The sequence below is a fragment of the Neovison vison genome, chromosome 2, assembly GCF_020171115.1.
Source record: "Neovison vison isolate M4711 chromosome 2, ASM_NN_V1, whole genome shotgun sequence".
Classification (NCBI taxonomy): domain Eukaryota; kingdom Metazoa; phylum Chordata; class Mammalia; order Carnivora; family Mustelidae; genus Neogale; species Neogale vison.
This window is the reverse complement of record NC_058092.1, coordinates 106,116,307-106,134,861: the sequence shown is the minus strand read 5'-3', so window position 1 is coordinate 106,134,861 and position 18,555 is coordinate 106,116,307. Positions and strand designations below refer to the sequence as shown.

At 47.3% G+C, this 18,555-nt stretch overlaps 1 long non-coding RNA gene and 2 other non-coding genes across 3 annotated transcripts in view; 2 read left to right on the top strand and 1 right to left on the bottom strand.

Annotated features, from left to right (window-relative positions):
* Positions 1–2,130: 2,130 nt before the first annotated feature.
* The window catches only part of LOC122900430, a 29,930-nt gene continuing 13,505 nt past the window's right edge, over positions 2,131–18,555 (top strand). Inside the window, exon 1 of the long non-coding RNA XR_006383224.1 lies at positions 2,131–2,188. This is a non-coding gene — a long non-coding RNA (uncharacterized LOC122900430). The remainder of the gene's footprint in view (positions 2,189–18,555) is intronic.
* LOC122901349 lies at positions 13,969–14,132 on the top strand. Its single transcript, XR_006383449.1, has one exon. It is a non-coding gene; the product is annotated as a U1 spliceosomal RNA (small nuclear RNA).
* On the bottom strand, positions 15,410–15,481 carry TRNAQ-CUG. The gene has a single exon. It is a non-coding gene; the product is annotated as a tRNA-Gln (tRNA).

The window sequence follows — 18,555 nt, the reverse complement described above, 5'->3', positions numbered from 1 at the left end:
CTTATTCCAGGATTCTACCCAGAATATCCCATTATATTCTCCTTATGCTCTTCTTGACTGTCACAGTCTCTCAGATTTCCCTTGTTATTAATGACCTTGAAAATTCTCAGGAGTACAGGTCACGGACTTTGTAGACTCCCTCAGCTGGGATTTGTCTGATGTTTTTCTCACAATCAGGGGTTATGGGTTTTGGGAGGTAAAGTACCATTCTCACCACTTTGTATTATGGGTGTTGTTAAAAAGAAAACCACAGGCTCAAAATAGCATCATTTAGGTTAAACCCCAGGAAAGTAAACCAAAACTTCATACCTAACTTAAACTGCAGTTTCAGCCCTCCAGAAATGTAACCTTTAACCAGTCAACATGGAATTTCTTGGTCAGTACTAGGGACTTTACTGGTACACTCCTTCCTCTCACCCTAGGAGGGCAACCTTGCCTAAATAACATATTCCCTACTGATAAGTACCTTGGTCTTGTCTTTCTTTCTTCTTCTTTTTCCCTTAAAGTCTTCTCTTTGCCTTTAAAAACCTCCTTTTGGAGTCAGCCGGATGGTATAGTTGGTTGAGTGTCCGACTCCTGGTTTTGGCTCAGGTCCTGATCTCAGCGTCCTGGAATCCAGCACCACGTGGGTCTTGGTGCGGAGCATGCGGAGCGTGGAGTTGGCTTAGGGTTCTCTCTCTCTCTGCCCCTGCCCACCCTGTTCTCTCTCTCTCTCTCTCTCAAATAAGTAAATCTTAAAAAACAAAAAACAAAATACCCTCCTTTTATTTAGCCCAGCAGAGCTCCGCTCTGCTTATTGGTTGGAATGCTGCCTGATTCAGGAATCATTTTAAGATTTTATTTATTTATTTATTTATTTGTCAGAGAGAGGGAGAGAGAGCGAGCACAGGCAGACAGAGAGGCAGGCAGAGGCAGAGGGAGAAGCAGGCTCCCTGCCGAGTGAGGAGCCCGATGTGGGACTCGATCCCAGGACTGGGATCATGACCTGAGCCGAAGGCAGCTGCCCAGCCAACTGAGCCACCCAGGCATCCCTCAGGAATCATTTTAAAAAAACAGTTTGATCTTCAAATTTATTCGGTTGAATATTATTATTTACAAAGATTTATTTATTTATTTATTTATTTGAGAGAGAGAGAGAGCGCGAGCGAGCTCAGGAGCTGGGCTGGGGAAGGGCAGAGCTGGACTCAAGGCTGGATCCCACAACCCTGAGATCATGACCCCAGTTGAAATCAAGAGTCCGAAACTCAACCGGCTGAGCCACCCAGGCGCCCCAGAACTCTCTTTCTTAACAATATGTACTATTACATTATTTATCTCTATTGATGTTAATCTTGATCAGCTGACTGAGGCAGTGTTTGTTAGGCTTCTCCACTGTAAAATCACTTTTTATCCCATTTCCATGGGTAGGGAAGTGAGTAGCCCACAGTTAGTGTAGTAGCTACATAAATTTGGGATACTTCTGCATGAGACATTTATCTATTTTCCCTATTCATTTTTCTATCTATTTACTTATATCAATATGTACATGCAGATATTTATTTATTTTAAAAGATTTTATTTAATTGAGAGAGAGTGAGATCAGGAGCAGGGAGAAGGGGCAGAGGCACAGGGAGAAGCAGACTCCCCGCTGAGGAGGGAGTCCAGTGTGGGGACCGGGTGTGGGGGGGTGATCCATCGCTCAATCGCAGGACCCTGGGATTGTAACCGTCCCTCAGGATAATATACTGCTTAAAATATAACTAATGAGGAGTTGTATTGGTCATGCAAGCAGGCTTAAAAATGACCTTGAGAAAAACCTGTACTAGCAGCGGGCCACTAGGGGAGAGGATGATACATGTCCTTGAAACCGAGCAGCCAGGAACACCCAGCCCGCTCAGGGCGGAATACCGTCTGCTTCCGTTTTCCGTAGTCTCCCTAGCCCCAGAGAAAGCCCGCTGTGGAGGTAATCCCTTTAAGTGCGCCTGCTCTCCCACAAATTCAAGCTGCCCGACCAGGCACACCCTACTCTTCTTCGTGTTTACCTACGAGTTTTGTGGTTTACGTCTTCCATCTCTTTGTTGGTTGTTATCTTGTATCTAATAAATAACTGCTGACTGGCCTGTGCTTCCTTTTCCTCCCCTGCGCCTTTAGGAAGCGGCAAGTGGCGCCCAAACAGGGACCGAAAGGAAACAGGACAAGAAGCCCCAACGTGAGTTTTTGCAGGGCTGTGCCTCACCCTCCTCCCCCCATCCCCTGCCTGTGAGCTGTGGGTACTTACCAGGGTATGGCCAGTGCAGCGTGTTCAGAAGTTTTACTTCGAACTCTCTATCTAGTGTTCGGGCAAGTTAGGTCCCCCTGGGGTCTCGACCTTCAGGGAACAACTGCCACAATAGGGAAAGAAAGTGGGAACTAAACTTCTCTGGTTATTTCCAGGGCAGAAGACATGGAGGAATTAGTGTGCACAGGGACTTTGGAGAGGCTATGTCCTTGGGGTGGTAGGTGTGTCTGAGTGTCTGATGGGTCTTGGAGGTGTTGCATATTGGGGTCTAAAACCAGTGTTAACTTTTATTCTTTCTCCTGGTGGTCCCTGGAGTCCAGAGTCCTCTGGTCACTGATTCACATGCTAGACTTGGACAGACCTTTGGGCCACGTCTCACTATGCAGTAGGGATGAAGAAATCAATTCCCAAACGGAGAGACCTTGCAGGGCTGGGCAGACACCCTGGTGGAGGGGAAGGAATTAGGGGAACAAGGAAGGGGGGGGATACATGGGGGGGAAGAACCCACAGGGAGATGAGGAGAACTAGGTAGAGGTAGGCCTCAGTCTTTGGTGGTTGTGGTAAAATCAAGAATGAGTTCCCACGTGTAGAGCAACATGTACAATAAAGTAATTTCCATTACTGTTGTATTACAGTCCATAAGGGAAATCTTCTCTTTAGGGGATCACTTACGTACTTAGGGGTGGGTGAGTCCCACTGGGGTAGGCCATGACAGTCATCAGCCCTGCAGTTTTGGAGGAGGAAACGCCAGCAAAAGAACACCCAGGGGTCATCAGGCGTGTCTACACCTGTTTCACTCAAAAAAGCTTATGTGGGTCCCAGACATCCAAACTGCACGCCACATTGGCAAATTGAGTAAGTGCTGCTAGTAATTCCTTTCTTGAAGGAATAAGAAATGATTGAGCCAGTGCCATGGGAGTGAGATGCAAGGTCAGAACCTAAATGATTTTCTCCATCTTGTAGCTCTGCTCCCTCTGAACATCAACCACCTGCACACACCAGTTCGCAGTTGCCTTCAGTCTCTGTGGAGGTTTATAAATTTTCATAATTTCTCTAATCCTGTTTTCTTCCTTCTGTAATTCTACCAGGGTAGCTTTTTGAGTTGGTCAACAGCCCAGACCAGTTCAACAACCTGGGTCATTTGTCTGGTTTTGATACTGTTAAAGAGTAGGCGGTCAGTTGGGTTCTGACGGGAGAGCTGGAGGTCAGCAATGAGGAAGCCATCACCAGCTATCTGGAAGGTCAGAGGCGTGTCTGGGCAGCTCTCCACAAAAAGCTCAATCAAACCAGACAGGCCCAAGGTGGCCAGTGCCAGGACAGGAAACCCTTGACCAAATTAAGAAGAAGAAGAAGAAGAAGAAGAAGAAGAAGAAGAAGAAGAAGAAGAAGAAAAAAAAAAAGGGAAACCCAGCCTCCCATCCCAAGGTAGTAAGCCTGTTGATATTGATCATCAGTGAAAGACACCCCCTCACCCCTCCCACCCCCTGCCGTCCAGCTCCCTCTTGCTCTAGCTCTCCCTGTCCCTCTCCCTTTCTCTCCTCCTCTCCCTCTCTTTAGGACTGGCTGGATTGAGGCCTCAGGGTCTGGTGTCTCCCCAGTTCTCCTGGCAACAGTAGGTTAAAAAGAAAGCCAGGCCCCAAATGGTACCACTTACAAAGACCCCAACCCAGTAAGAAAACACTTACTACTTAGCCTAACTGCAGTTTCAACCTCCCAGAAATGTCACCTTTGACTAGTCAACATGGAATTTCTTGGTTAGTAGTAGGAACTTCACTGATAGGCCCTCACCCCTCCCCCTGTGAGGGCAACCTTGCCTAAACGATGCATTCTGGCTCACAGATTCCTTTCTTTTACTTTTAAGCCCTCTTTGTGTCTTTAAAAACCTTTGCTCTCTGTAAACTCAGCAGAGTTCCCCTGTACTTGCTAGATGGGATGCTGCCTGATTTGTGACTCATTTAATAAAGCCAGTTAGAGCTTCAGATTTCATGGGTTTGGGATTTTTTTTTTTTTTTAAGATTTAAGCATAGGAATTCAAAGTGAACTTCTAGTGGCTTTCAGGGATAATGAAAAGCAGGCATGGTGCCTCCTGAGCTCAGTCTGTCTTGCTCTTTCCAAGGACTGTTGGTAAGATTCTCTTGGTTTGAGCTCCCCTCTTTTTCTGCATTGGAGCTACTGATCTAATTGGCTTCTCGGTCCAGGGGTCATGGGGGTAGACAAGACGGACGGGAGGCTCTGAGAGAGCTGCAGTCCTTAGCCCTTGGTTCAGTCCGCTCTGTAGTTCCTCGTTGGGGCCCTTTCCCCATTTCCAGTCCGTGGTTTCCATTTACTCGGATTTGCTGGTTGGTCCTTTCCTCATTTCCTGCCCACTCTCCATGTACCAAAGTCTACTGGTTGAGTCCATGCTGGGAATTGCTGGTGGTATGCGGGGCCTTCTCTTTGCCAGTAACATCTTGTGGTTACTGCTGTTGTGTTGAGGTGCCCTTGTTTATCTTGTCTTGTGGGAACAGAGGCTTAGGTAATGGGATTCTGAAATTCTAGAGTCAAGCGCGCCACCTTCTGGCCAGCCTGCTTGCTTTGTGTTGAAAAACTTGTGGGGCCAGGAGCTGTGAAGAAGTACAGAGATGGCAGAGTTTTACTCGAAATACAACTTGGAATTACAATGTCCATGATGCGGAACATTGCAAGTACCTAAGATGAGTTAAGAAGTGTATTTAAAAGTAAGGGTTTTCGTTTTTAAACAGAATGGGATACTGGTTTCAGTTGGCGAGCCAAAGCCTCCAGATGCCTTCCAGTGTATTGAAAGATTCATTGCAAAAGGCTCATGGAAAATTAAAAGACTGCAACTCTGATGTAACTCCTGTTGATCCTCTCCCTCGTCTGAGTACCCATTCTGCTAATCCTGTGAATTGTTTTTCTACTCTGAACAGACGACACAGCTGTAAACAAAAGTCCTCCCAAGCCGATGGCCTTACAGACAATTCCATACCTACCTTCAAGAGAGGGCCCCATATGGGCCTCCTCCCAGAGTTGATGAAAACGAGAGATTCTCTGGTAAACTGCTGTATTACTCCTTTAACCAGACAAGGGGTAACTCCGGTAAATACCAGAGCCTGCGCAGGGGATCCTGGAAAAACTGGCAGAAGCCAGTGAAGGGTGGAAACTCTCACTAGAATCAGTTCTGAATTTCTTGTCTGTAGCACCCAGTTGAGAGAGAGAAAAAAATTTCCTATTGTCCCTTTCTTTTCGGATCCAAGCCCATTACATGGATCCTTTCTCTCCCTGGGATAGCTATTGTCTTCTTGTTTGTCTCGTTTTGCATTACTGGGCTAGGTGTCTGCCTGGGGCATCCAACTTGTGTTTTGTTTTGGCTGTCAGGGTGATTTTGGATTTTGGAAAGGTGATATCTTTTGCACCTTCTTTGGGGACCCAGCTTACACCCAAGCAGGGTTATTCAGTAATGCCAGAAAAACTTAAAATTGAAACTGTACCCGGAGGGAAAGAAAGCAGATAATGTAGTTGGATAGGTGGCTCCCCCGAAGTTGTCATTTAACTTAAAACCCAAATCTTTCCGAAAGTGACAGGAGCTGTCTTGATCTTACACAAGTTTTGCAGAAGTTAGCTCTAGAGGCAATTCAGAATTCACCTATTCCCTTACTGATCCCCAGACCTCCCGTTTATCTCCAAAAGACTTGTAAATTGTTGGCCTTAAAAAAACCAGAGTAAAAAAAAAAGGCAACCCCCCCCCAAAGTAACCATAGTGTCTCTGCACCCATGTATGTGTGTGTATGTGATTGTGTGTGTGTGTGTGTGTGTGTGGACTGTAATGTCAGTATTCTTCTACCTGGATGGTATTGTTGAAATTAATTTGTAAAAGAGTTTCATTCATTTGGTTTGAAGGCTTGTAAGGATTGGGCACTCTAAAACTCAGAAAGAAAGAAAAACTGGGGTATCTGAGTGGCTCAGTCTGTTATAAGCATCTGGCTCTTGATTGCAGCTCAGGTCTTGTGAGAATAAGCCCCGCATGAAGCTCCAAGCTAGGCATGGATTCTCTCTCCCCCTCTGCCCTTCCCCAACTTCCTCTAGTTAAAAAAAAAAAAAAAAAGGAAAGGAACCCAAGTGTCTTGTAAGTTTGTATGATCTGGGAAAATACAGAATTAATAAAAGCTAATTTAAGGGGTGCCTGGGTGGTTCAGTGGGTTAAGCCTCTGCCTTAGGCTCAGGTAATGCTCTCAGGGTCCTGGGATGGAGCCCTGCATTGGGCTCCCTGCTCAGCGGGCTGCCTACTGCCACCCACCCACCTCCCCATCCCCCCCACCCCTCCATCCCCACCTGCTTGTGATCTCTGTCTGTCAAATAAGTAAAATCTTTTTTAAAAACTTTTTAAGAGGGGCGCCTGGGTGGCTCAGTGGGTTAGGCCTCTGCCTTCGGCTCAGGTGGTCCCGGGGTCCTGGAATCGAGCCCCGCGTTGGGCTCTCTGCTCGGCAGGGAGCCTGCGTCCACTCTCTCTCTGCCTGTCTCTCTGCCTGCTTGTGATCTCTGTCTGTGGAGTGGATAAATAGAATCTTTAAAAAAAAATTTTTTTTTTTTTTTAGGAAAACTAGTTTAAGGTTGATGGCTTAATTAAAACAGACACATCTTTAGAGTTACCAGCATTAAATATAAAACTTCTATTTCACTGGAATTTACTAGTCTCCTTTAGTAGTTTCCCCAAATCTTTTTGGCAGTCTGAAACCTTAACAGTTTCACTAAGTTAGTTAAATGATAAGTTAAATTCATTATATATCTAGCTCATTTCGAAATAGAATATTAAAACATTAATTTTTGGCTTCTGATTACAGAGAAACTAGAAGATATTTAAGTGTGTTAGTGCCACACTAGAAAATTTAAAAAGGCAAGTGCTTCTAGAAACTATAAAATACACTCAGAAATTTGCAAATCTAAAGAAGCTCATGATACAGGCAGACTGGGTCTGAGGACCCAGGGAGGGTCCCACAGGATCAGCCAAGAGGGTCCTTGACTTCCCGCAGGACAGAAATGAAACACAAGCCAGAGAACATGAAAACAGAGTTACCTAAATAAGGTGAGTGACAGGTGGAGAATAGCAGACCAAGTAGCTGGAAGACTGGGAAAGGAAAGAGTTAGTCTCCTTGAGGCTAGCAGTTTAGATTGTAGAGGGTCTAGGGTTGTGTTTCTTCAGGAGTGTGGTAGGACCCAGTCAAAGGTGTCAGGGGAACAGTAGGTGTTACTGCATAAATTAGGGAAGGTAGGGATATTGATGCCAGCGTTAGCAGAGGTTGGTTTGAAGCTAATACCCTGAACCATGTTTGGTTCTTAGGTGTTCTTCTTCGGTGTTACCGGGTGTTTGGGGTCTAGGACAGAACTCAAGAGTTCTGAGTTCCCCCTTGGTCCCCCTCGAAGTGGGAACATAGCTGCTTTGGCTGATTCAGGGGCAAAAGATGGAGTGTGAGTAAATGGGGCCTAGCAGAAAAACAGCAGAGATGGACACTTAGAATTTCTAAAACGGAGTCCCTTCAATTTCCTACCTCACTGCTGTAATAGTTAGTTCACAGGAGCTTATTATGACTAGACATTAAGGTTTCTAAGAGTTAAAAATTCTGATACAAGTAACTAAGACTACTGGAAATAATAAGGGAAATGTTTCCGTGTACAAGGAAAAGTGAAATACGTGGTTTGGGTAAGAAAAAGAAGGAGGGATGGAAATACATTTTTGCTGAGGGAAAAAGAAAGAACTTTTGTGTTAGTGACTAAAGTGAGACTGATAGTTTTAAGAAGGAAAACATAGGACAACATCAGAATTTTTTTTTTAAGTAAATTCTACCCCCACATGGGGATCAAGCTCACAACCCCAAGATCAAGAGCTGTATGCTCCCCTGACTGAGCCAGCCAGGCGCCCCCAAAATCTGAACGTAAAAAGAAAGTTGTAGGTTTGTTTAAAAAAAATTTTTTTTTTGGAGAGAAATTTTAATACGTGATCAAGCTGGCTGACATACAAGCCAACAGCAACAGATTTCTATAAAGATAATGATACATTTGGATAATGTCCATTGTGCTCCTGCAAAGAATGGCCCCTTGTTGCCAGATTTTTGCCATCTTAAAGGTCCTATACCCATGGCAAGCAGTCTGCTCCTGAATCAGAAAAACTAAGGTGGGTAAAGAATGGCTGTAAATGAAAGGAACAGCTGGGGCCAGTGGAAAACCAAGGTGGTCACTTGGCTCTTCCTGGCTCCCTAACCAGCCCCATTTTTTGGGTTTTGCACTCTCTAACCTACCATAGTACATTTAAATGGACTCAGATGATAAATAGACATTGGTGGAAAGACTTTACATAAAGTTACAGAAAACAGTCTACCAGCAAAGTCTGACTTTGTCAGGTCTATAACCCTGGGAAAACTCCCTTTGTTCTAGAAGCCTCAGACCTCCCTCTGGACCCTTCGAACACGTGCAGCTGGACTTCATTCAGTTGCCACCTGGTAGTAGAGGTTATCAATATGTTCTTGTTACTGTATGATATGTTTTCCAGATGGGCTGAGGTTTATCCTTGAACTGCAAGGCTGATGTCCTCACAGTAGTGGAAAAACTGTTAGAAAGTGTGTTTCCCACTTGAATTATACCTTCCACGTTCTCCACATCCCCGGACAAATACAAACCCTGAGGAAAACCTTGCAGACTTTTTGGAATTCTCTCCCTTGTCAGTAATAGCAGCAGCTACGGGAAGTGTGTAGTGTCTTCGCTCAGGGCTGTCGTCCGCAGGTTAAAGAAGCCTTCCGAGATGGGCATTCAGAGGATTCTGTCAGTCACTGTCTGGCCTGATGACTGGGTATTCTGGAAGTGTTGTCAGAGGAAGACAGCCCTTGAGCCTCATGCAGAGGAACCTTCCCAGGTGTTCCTGAGCACAGACACTGCTGCAAAACTAGGAAGCATTGATCCTCAGGTCCACATCACACAGCTAAAAAAATGTTGCGCCTGACACGAGTCGGCACAGATGCTGGAGACCTTCAAATCAGACTGATGAAGAGAAGCAGCTGACATGGAGATCGACTGCTTCCGTCCCAGACGATGGATCAAGACTTCATACTTGAACTAAACACAAACCCCTCACTCCTCCTTTTCCTTTCCTTTACTCTGGCATTGGCCCGGAAAGAGGAAGACCTTCATCTTTACCCCCCAGGCCATTGCTAAGTGGCGGTAACCTCGGGAATTTAGAACAACCTTTTATTTCAGGCTAGGGAAAAACAAAACACAACACAAAACAAAACCCCCCGTAATTCTGCCCCCAGCTTTTCATAAGCAAAAGAAGGCAGGCACCTCATTGGTGGAATCGCTATTTACATTGAGAGAGAGGACCTACCAGGAGGCTTTTGTGATTCGGGATTCACTCCTGTTGGCGGATCCCTTCTTCCTGGTAAGGGATAAAAGTAAATAAGGCGATGATCAGGAACTTCTTAATTTCTTGAAGTTATTACAGAATCTGCTGCTGACGCAGTAGCTGCTAGGCAAAGATTGGTAAAATCTCTGGCCACCATTGTTCTGGATAATGAAATAGCCCTCCATCCTCTTCCAGCTGCAGAAAGACGGGTCTGTGCTGTGGCCACACCCCCTACTAAACCTGGATTGACACTTGGGGAAGTTAAAAGCCAGGATATTTTTTCAACATCGTCCCCGCCCCCCCCCTTCCTAAAAAGAGGCCCCGTGAGCGAGCACACAGCGAGAGATGGGGGCTGATGTAAGCCAAGACAGAACGCCTGAGAAGGAAGCGGCGGAAGAGGTGAAACTCTTCCTGGGTCTCCTTTAGGGTCTCTGACTGGGCCTGAGAATTAAGTTGGCTGTAAAACAGACTTGACTTTATTTATTTTTTTTAAAAGATTTTATTTATTTATTTGACAGACAGAGATCACAAGTAGGCAGAGAGGCAGGCAGAGAGAGAGAGAGAGAGAGAGAAGCAGGCTCCCCGCTGAGCAGAGCCCGATGTGGCACTGGATCCCAGGACCCTGAGATCATGACCCGAGCTGAAGGCAGAGGCTTTAACCCATTGAGCCACCCAGGCGCCCTAAAACAGACTTTGACAGGAGAAAAGCACGGAGGTATTTTACACTATGTGGAAGCTGTCAAGGAAGAATAAAGACCCCAAAAGTGCTAAGGCCTACGTGCTTGCGTAGGAGGTTTAGCAATAGTAGAAATTTTGAAAAAGTAACCAAAACACAGGAGGAGGCAAAAGACAGATAAGAGTTAATTTAACAAGGTCCATTTGCAGAGATTTCTCTCGGCCTCAACTTCCTGTCTCTGGTAACAAGAATGTTTCTTAGCTCCTGGTAGAGGGGAGAGCATCTTTCACAGGGGAGCTTTATCTTCCTCTGCTTAGGAAGGAGGAGGTCGGTCAGAGCACCCTTCTTGAGTCTGCTCTTTTTCAAGTATGTCTTTAGCTCAAAATAATCCTTATGCCAGAGTGGCATATTTTGGGGTGCCCTATTAGGCCACCCCTACATTGGTGGCGCCTGAATCTGGGACTTCCAACACCCAGAACTGGGAGAAATAAGTTGCTTTTATTGTTTAAGCCACCCAGGCCGCCGTGTTTCGTGATAACAGTGTGAGCATATTAAGAAACCCATCCGGGATGCCAGGACTTGGTAGTTGACAATTTCCGTGGTTCTCGTTCCTGCTTCCCATGTGGGATCCACCAGAGAGAGCCAGATGAGCGGTGTGCCCCAACCAATCTCACAGGATGCCTAAATTCAGTTGGTGTGAAAAATAATAAAGGGAAACCTCACTAAAATAGAGGCCAGAAGGGGGAGCCATACCACCAGCATCAATTACAGGAAGCATTGTCAGTTGGAGACTCCCCAACAGAAGAATTCTCAACAGGAAAGAATTCACAGTGACAGGTCCCAAAAGGAAAAAATGTGGATTGTATCTCCTACCTAAAACTGACTACCCCCCCACCAACTCAGCCTGTGAGAAGCCGTCATCACCCTGAACTCGTGCTTTTTCTCCAGTGGATTTTTGTTCAAAACAACCCCTCCCAACTTCTTCCTCCTCCATAAGAGGACATTCCCCTCCTTTGTTTACTCAGCCTGCCTGTGGTTTTGCCACAACATGCATATCGTGAATTTGCAATTCTCTGCTGTTTCCAAATAAGCCCATTTTTGCTGGGAAAATAACTTATTTTTAAAGTTAACACCTGCCTGTAGCTTACCCGTGCTATCGGCCTCCAGTCACGGCGCACACGAAGCCTTCCCATTTTCTGCTAGAAGGCTCTCCGACTCCTCTGCCTTCCTTTCAGTCTCTGCAAAACCACAAGCTGCAAGCTCTGAATAAGTAGCATCCGCTTTCCTTTACTTGGACTCCTCAGCCCTCCTCCATTGGTCCTAGTCCTCGGCCCTCCAGGCCCAGTCCTAGCAAGAAGCCCCTCACTGTTGATGTCTAACCCAAGTTTCTGTGAGTAATTTTCCAATCACTGACCCACAGTTGTCTTTGCTGTATTTGGGAGTTGCCATCAGGTTTATACTGAAGTCTCTCCCCTACTGCAGTAGCTAAAGCAAAAAATCGGCCTTGCATTTTTAACAAGTGCCTGCACATTCTCTGACAGGACCACGCCAGGTCTTTCCACTCAGGCTGATAGCAAGTCCAAGCTCCTCTCGTTTCCTCCCCATGCCAGGCCAGTAAAGAGGCAAGATGTTGGGGCAGGGAAAGGGACTGCATACAGAAAGCCAGCAAACCAAGGAGACGGTAGACTTTTTTTTTTTTTTTTTTAAAGATTTTAAAAATTTTTCGTTTGACTGACAGAGATCACAAGTAGGCAGAGAGGCAGGCAGAGAGATGGGGGAGCAGGCTTCCCACCAAGCAGAGAGCCCGATGCGGGGCTCAATCATGACCCGAGCAGAAGGCAGAGGCTTTAACCCACTGAGCCACCCAGGCGCCCCAGAGATGGTAGACTGTTAACCCAAAGAACTATTTCCTCTTGGCAAGAAATTCAGGTTTCTTTTATGTTACCAAAGAGGAAAGCGAGAGGGGGTCAAGAGCTGGATGATGATGATGATGATGATGATGTATGTGTGTGTGTGTGTGTGTGTGTGTGTGTGTGTGTGGCATTTGAGGAAGGTCCTGTTAAGTTTTTTGTCCCTGGTCAGCTGATCTTTGCGTCCAGGAATCTGGTCGTGTTGATCCTGTAAATCTTTAAACATAGCATAGCCATTTCTGTACCTACTTCTTACCTTCTCAGGTGAGGTGGATGTCAGGTAAAAAGCAGTCTTTGCAAAACTTAGCTGTCAGATGCCTACAAGCAGAGCTACGCAAGCCAATATTCTGACGGTATAGGTCATAGCAGCAAGGAAATAGAAGCAATACAGAGGAAGACATGCCCTTTCTGTTACGAGGCTGGTCAGATTCCCCAGGAGGTATTCCTCACTGCCGCCTGGACAATGCGTCTGGCTGCCAGGATTCAAGGAATGGGGCTTGGATCAAGCATTCACATTCACTGGCTCCATTGTCACCTAATCCCTGTTACCGAGTCCTCTCCTGGCCTGACTGGCCAGAGACACTTCTTTACCGCTTGCTTTACCGTCTCCAGAGGAGAATCCTTCAATGAATACATTGTGACCGGAGCAACAGTACAGAATCTACTTTTAATGTTAAAATAAAGAGCCTTTCAGTTGGGTTTCCCAGGCCGGAGCGCCACTAGCGGTGAAAACGGAAGGCGGGGTGTGTGTGGGGGGGGACGCCTGGGTGGCGTCTGTGTGCCTTTGGCTCGGGTTATGGTCTCAGGGTCCTGGAATCGAGCCCCATATCGCGCTCCGTGCTTGGCGGGAAGCCTGCTTCTCCTCCTCCTGTCCCCACCTCTCCCTGCGTGTGTTCCCCTCCCTTGCTCTCTGTCTCTGTCAAAACAACACAAAAACCCAGAAGCGTTGTTTTTCAGTCACCTGTTGTCTCTATAGTTTCATAAATTCAGCTGCTTTCGGATACTGAATAGCTTTAATTTTTTAAAAAATTTATCTATTGGAGAGTGCGCATGCGCGGGGAGGGGGGGGGTGGAAGGCGCGGAGCGCAGGGGTAGACCGGGAGACAGTCTCAGCCGACTGCGGTGAGCCGCGAGTCCGCTCGGGGTTGACTCCACCATCCCCACCCAGATCCAGACCTGAGGTGAAACCAAGAATCCAGTGCTTAACTGGACCACCCAGGCGCCTCTGGACAAACTTAAATTGAAATTGAAATCCTGGATCACAAAGTTAAAACTGACTGGATCTAAAAGGAGCCTCTTCCCTTTGCTTTGTTTTACGCACCGAAAGGCATTATATTTGAAGAAAGGTATAGAGGTATGAAGAACCTGCCAGACAGGTTCCCCGCAGGCCAGAGGTTCAGACCCCACGCCCGCCTCCCCACGGTTTCGAGGTGGGCAGGAAAGAGGGGACAAGGACAGGGGCGGGGCTGTGCGCCGGAGGGAGGTGCTCCTGTGACGCCACACAGAGGGCGTGTCTATGTAAATATGGAAGCGCAGGGACTGATGATTTCGACCCCTGCCGCCTAAATACAATGGGATCTCCGGGGCTACGGGAAGCAGTGCGGGGCGGTTGACGGAGGTTCGTTGTGCTGCGTGCGTGGAAGGCGTCGGGGGGCTCAAGAGTGTTGGGGAGCGAAGTGGCCGTGTGTGAAGAGTGCAAGGCGTGTGTAGCTGGTGTGGGGCGGAGGGTCTGGAAGTCATACTTACCTGGCAGGGGAGATACCATGATCACGAAGGTGGTTTTCCCAGGGCGAGGCTTATCCATTGCACTCCGGATGTGCTGACCCCTGCGATTTCCCCAAATGTGGGAAACTCGACTGCATAATTTGTGGTAGTGGGGGACTGCGTTCGCGCTTTCCCCTGGTTTTTCCTTGTTGAAAAACAGGACCGGAGCTTTTGATTTGCTAGGGCGGTGCTTATAGTAGCTGCTCGTGGAGAGGGCCACGCGTGTGCGTCTGTTTAACAAGCGTGAACGATTCTTCCTTTCCCGAGTTTGTGGCTTTAGCTAGGAAGGGTGGCTGTGCCATGTAGGATAGTTTTTGCTATTGGTCTGAATCTTCCTAGGTCTTTTGTCCGAGAAGGAAAAAAAAAGAAAAAGTACACAGCCTTAGTTTCCTGTCTAGCAATGCTATTCTTTTTTCTAAGTGAAGGGAACTTTGAACCCAGTGGTTCTGAGCCTCTCTTCTGGAGCCCGGCTGTCTTCGGTTCAATTTTCTGCTTTCAAATCCCTCTCGCTCAAGTGTCCAGAGTGACTGCACAGATTACCTACTCTCTCCTCTCCTTATCTCAGTGTTCTATTTTATAGGAAAGGAGGACGATGGTATGAGATGGGCCTGTCGAAGGAGTCAGTGAGTAGCACATTTACATTTGTAGATTGGGCCTGGGACCCAAGATATTTGGGGCGCAACACTGCAGAGACACTGGACGTAATGAAAACGGATTTTATTAAAGTTACACCAGGGATCATTGTTCAGTGGCTGTGGACACCGCCCCCGCCCCCCAGGGACAGTGAAGTAACGCTTTCTGTGGTCAGAATGACTCTAATCTCCTGGGCTGGAAGCATCTCAGAGTTAATACATTAGCTCAGCCGACCGGCTCGGTAAAAGCGGAATGAGGATTCAAGGCCTTGCTTCAAAAACAGGCCAGTGCACTTCCGGTTGAGGTCTATGAACCATCAAAACCAGAGCACCCTCCAGCAAAACCTGCCTGACAAGACAAGTGGTGCAACGACAAGTCGCGCGGCGAGACGCCCTCGGGGTCACAGCATTTAGTGGTCACAGCCGCCGGGTTTTACTCGAGGCCCGAGGGGCGGTGGGGGATGAGAGGCCGCAGTGGCCCGGAGCCCCCCCCCCCCCGTGGCTGCAGTGTCCGTGGCGCCGGGTGGGAGTGGGGATGAGAGCCAGGGCCACTCTGAGATGCGAGTTTCTGGGTTCCCGGTTCCTGAGGAGGCTGCGGAGCGCGGAGGGACGCGGCTGCGTGGGGTCCAGGCGTGGGGTGGGGGGGCGACGTGCCCGGGGTTTCCCTCCGCGGGATTGGGGCGGGGTGAGGAGCGGGTGAGGAGCGGGAAGGCACTTGTCCCCCTTGAAGAGTTAAAAAAAAACCAAAAAACAAAAAAAACCACCCTGTCCCCTTAAAGGGAAAGGTCCCACCGAGATTTGAACTCGGATCGCTGGATTCAGAGTCCAGAGTGCTCACCATTACACCATGGAACCCCTACAGAAGTGGTGTGCTGTCCCTCGCCAGAGGTGCCTAAATACTGATCCAGCATCCACAGGCCTGTCGGCAATCCCAAGTCTGTTCTCTGTACTGGCGGGACTAGACTAGACTACAGTTGGCCCGCGTCGGTGCTCATCCACCTTGCTTTCCCTCTGTCTGACTCCTTTGATTGACTTCTATCATGTCTCTTCCACCTCAGAAAATAAGGAAAATCCACTCTGGGCTTAGGGTTAGGGAAGAGTTCATAAACCACAGATTCTACCCCAGTTTTATCCAGTTTTCTGTCCAGAGGTGAAATTTCTGTGAAGAGTACAGTGACTTGACTTTTCCTTGCCTTCACACTTTTCCCGTTGCCCAGAGAAAAGGCAAGACTTGGGACTTCCTGGGTCCCTTGGTCACAAAGCACCCTCACCCTCCAAAGCCACCAACTGACTCCTACATGCAATAGGTAAAGGTGTGTCAGCAGTGGAGTGGGACTGGGAGGCAGGGGGATTCCCCCCCCCCACATTTCTGGGTTTTGTTGTTGCTGTTGTTGTAAGCTTTTCTTCTGTTTCTGCTTCTGTATTTGTTAGACCTACAATACAAAGTAATCAGCCGTGTTTAACATTAACATCAAACACTCTGACAAACCAAACCAAACTTGGCTTGCGTTGACTCAGAATCAACAGCATACCATTAAAGCCACAAGGCAGGGCTCTGACTCTGAAGACTGTTTTCGGAGAGTCTGGCCAAGTCCGCTCCATTCCAGTTTCTCAATATATCATAACCTGGAAACTGCACGCTTAAAAAACAAAACAAAACAAAACAACGAACATAATATCCATGTACCCAAGAGCACCCAGGACTGGGCCACAGGGTATGTGTACCCAAGGTGTCTTAGAGTGTGCACGTGACTTAGGTACACAAAATACCACCACACTGAATATGCACATAATAGATGTAAATCCATATTACATTCAAAATAGCCATCTGTGTACTTAATTTCCCCTTTACCTCCTCATTTTATCCCAAAGCCATTCCTTCCCTTACTCAGTACACAGAAGAGAAAAAAAATGGACATTGAAAGAAAAAAGCCGCTGCCTGAAAAACAACGAAAGATGCCCGGTGCTCTGGAAGAGGTATTTTGTTCCTCGAGACTGGGTGAGGCTTGAATGGAGGCAGAAGGCAAAGGGTCTACTTTGTTATGAAGAAGAAGATGTTCTCCTCAAAGTCTGAGGAGAAGATGAAAGTGCCTTCTGGAAAACGAAAAAGTTGAGCCGTAACATCACCAAGTATTCCTCCAGGAAAGCTTGAAGTGAGTCAGGCTTTATGACTGCAAGGAACAGAAATGGGCTGTGACTGATTTCAAAAGGAAAGAAGTCTGTTGAAAGGATATTAAGAGATCACAGAAAGGCCGGGAAAGCCAGAGAACCAGGCTCTGAGGAGGAGCGGGGAAGAGAGAGCAATGAGGTTGGAAACTGCGATGGGTGAAGAGAGTGTCCTTGTGGGGTCTGAGAGCCCAAGGTGAGAGATGGGGATGTGGTGGTGGTGGTGGGGGGCTGTCCTGAACAGAAGGGCCCCAGAAATGTAAGGCCTCCTCATCCTCCCTCTGTTTCTCCTCCCATTCTGCTGCTGCACCTCTCATCTCTCCCCAGCTTCCTCAGCTCTCTCTCCTCAGCCCCTTTCCCCAGCCCGTTTCACCCCTTTATTGAGGCTGACCTATACTTGGAAGCAAGGGTTGGCAGGGTTTCTCGCTCTAACATCAGTGATAGGTGACTTTTCTTACAAATGAGAGAAGTGACTGGGTTTTGTGCCTGCGGTAGCTGATCCTGGTCTCTGTGCCCACACCACTGAGGCACCCCAGAGTCCTTGCTGTGCCCTGTTCTAGTTAGAGTTGGGGGTTATATTAGGTCAGATCCCTTGGCAGAAGCCTGAGGAAAAAGAGTTGATGGAGTGCCCGGGTGGCTCAGTCGGTTAAGTAATCTGCCTTTGACTCCGGTCATGATCCCAAGAGTCCTGGGTTCGAGCCCCACGTTGGGGGCCCTCCTCAGCGTAGAGTCTGCATCTCCTCCGTCCCTCTCCCCGTCTCTTTCTCAAGTAAATCAATAAAATCTTGGAAAAGAAAAAAATCCTGAAAGACAGGCAAAACCCCACTTTACACAGGAGCCTCTGGGATTGTAAACTGTCGCGATAGCTTTGGCTTGTAAGAAATGGTTAAAATTGCAGTCCTTTTCTCCTTCAAACTTTTATGGCTGCCATCTTTCCTTTTCACTCTCTGCCAGGCAGGAAATGGTTCCCTGGAGAGCGTTACTGGGCTTTTGGACTTCAGTCTACCCAGTGGTCTTGGAATCTCAGCTCTCTGTTGAGCTCAAAAGAGGAATGATTCGGTAGATCATCCAGCTTTCTCTTGTCCGAGTGGAAACTCCTTCCTCTTACAGCTTCCTGTCTCTTAAGCACATGTGGAATTGCACTTCGGTTTTATGAAATCTGTATCTTTTCATGTGTGTCTGGACTAACTTCCCTTCAGTACTGTTTTAATTCCTTTAACGGAAGACAACTTCTCATGGGGCCTTTAGGTGGCGCAGATGAGCACCTTGAGGAGCTAGGCAAATTAGCACCAAATGCCTGTGCATTTGGTGCTGAACAGAAACCTCGGGATAGGCCTGTGGGAACTTGTAACCACCATCCGCAGCTATAGGTGAGTTTTTGTAATGGGGCTCTTAACTCCTTAGCCACCACACTTAATCTCTGTACTAGTTGGAGATGGGGGTTTATAATTAGGTCAGATTTTTCAGAGGCAGTTAAGAATGGTTGGGATTCCAGTTTGTGGTCAGATCAGGGCTAGCAGAATGAAGAGGAGATTCTGGATATAGAAAAAAAAAAAGGCAAAGAGACATAATATTACATCTCCTTATCACCCTTACATGTGACATAATGTTACACCACAGCTTTATAACCCTTAGACTGGTGCTCTCAGTGGTAAATGAAATACTTGTTTCTCCAAGCATGTGAGGAGCAAGTTGGAAAAACTGGCTCAGTTGCTTAAATGATTGTGTATTCAGATTGAATCTGAGGGTACCTAAAGTGCAGA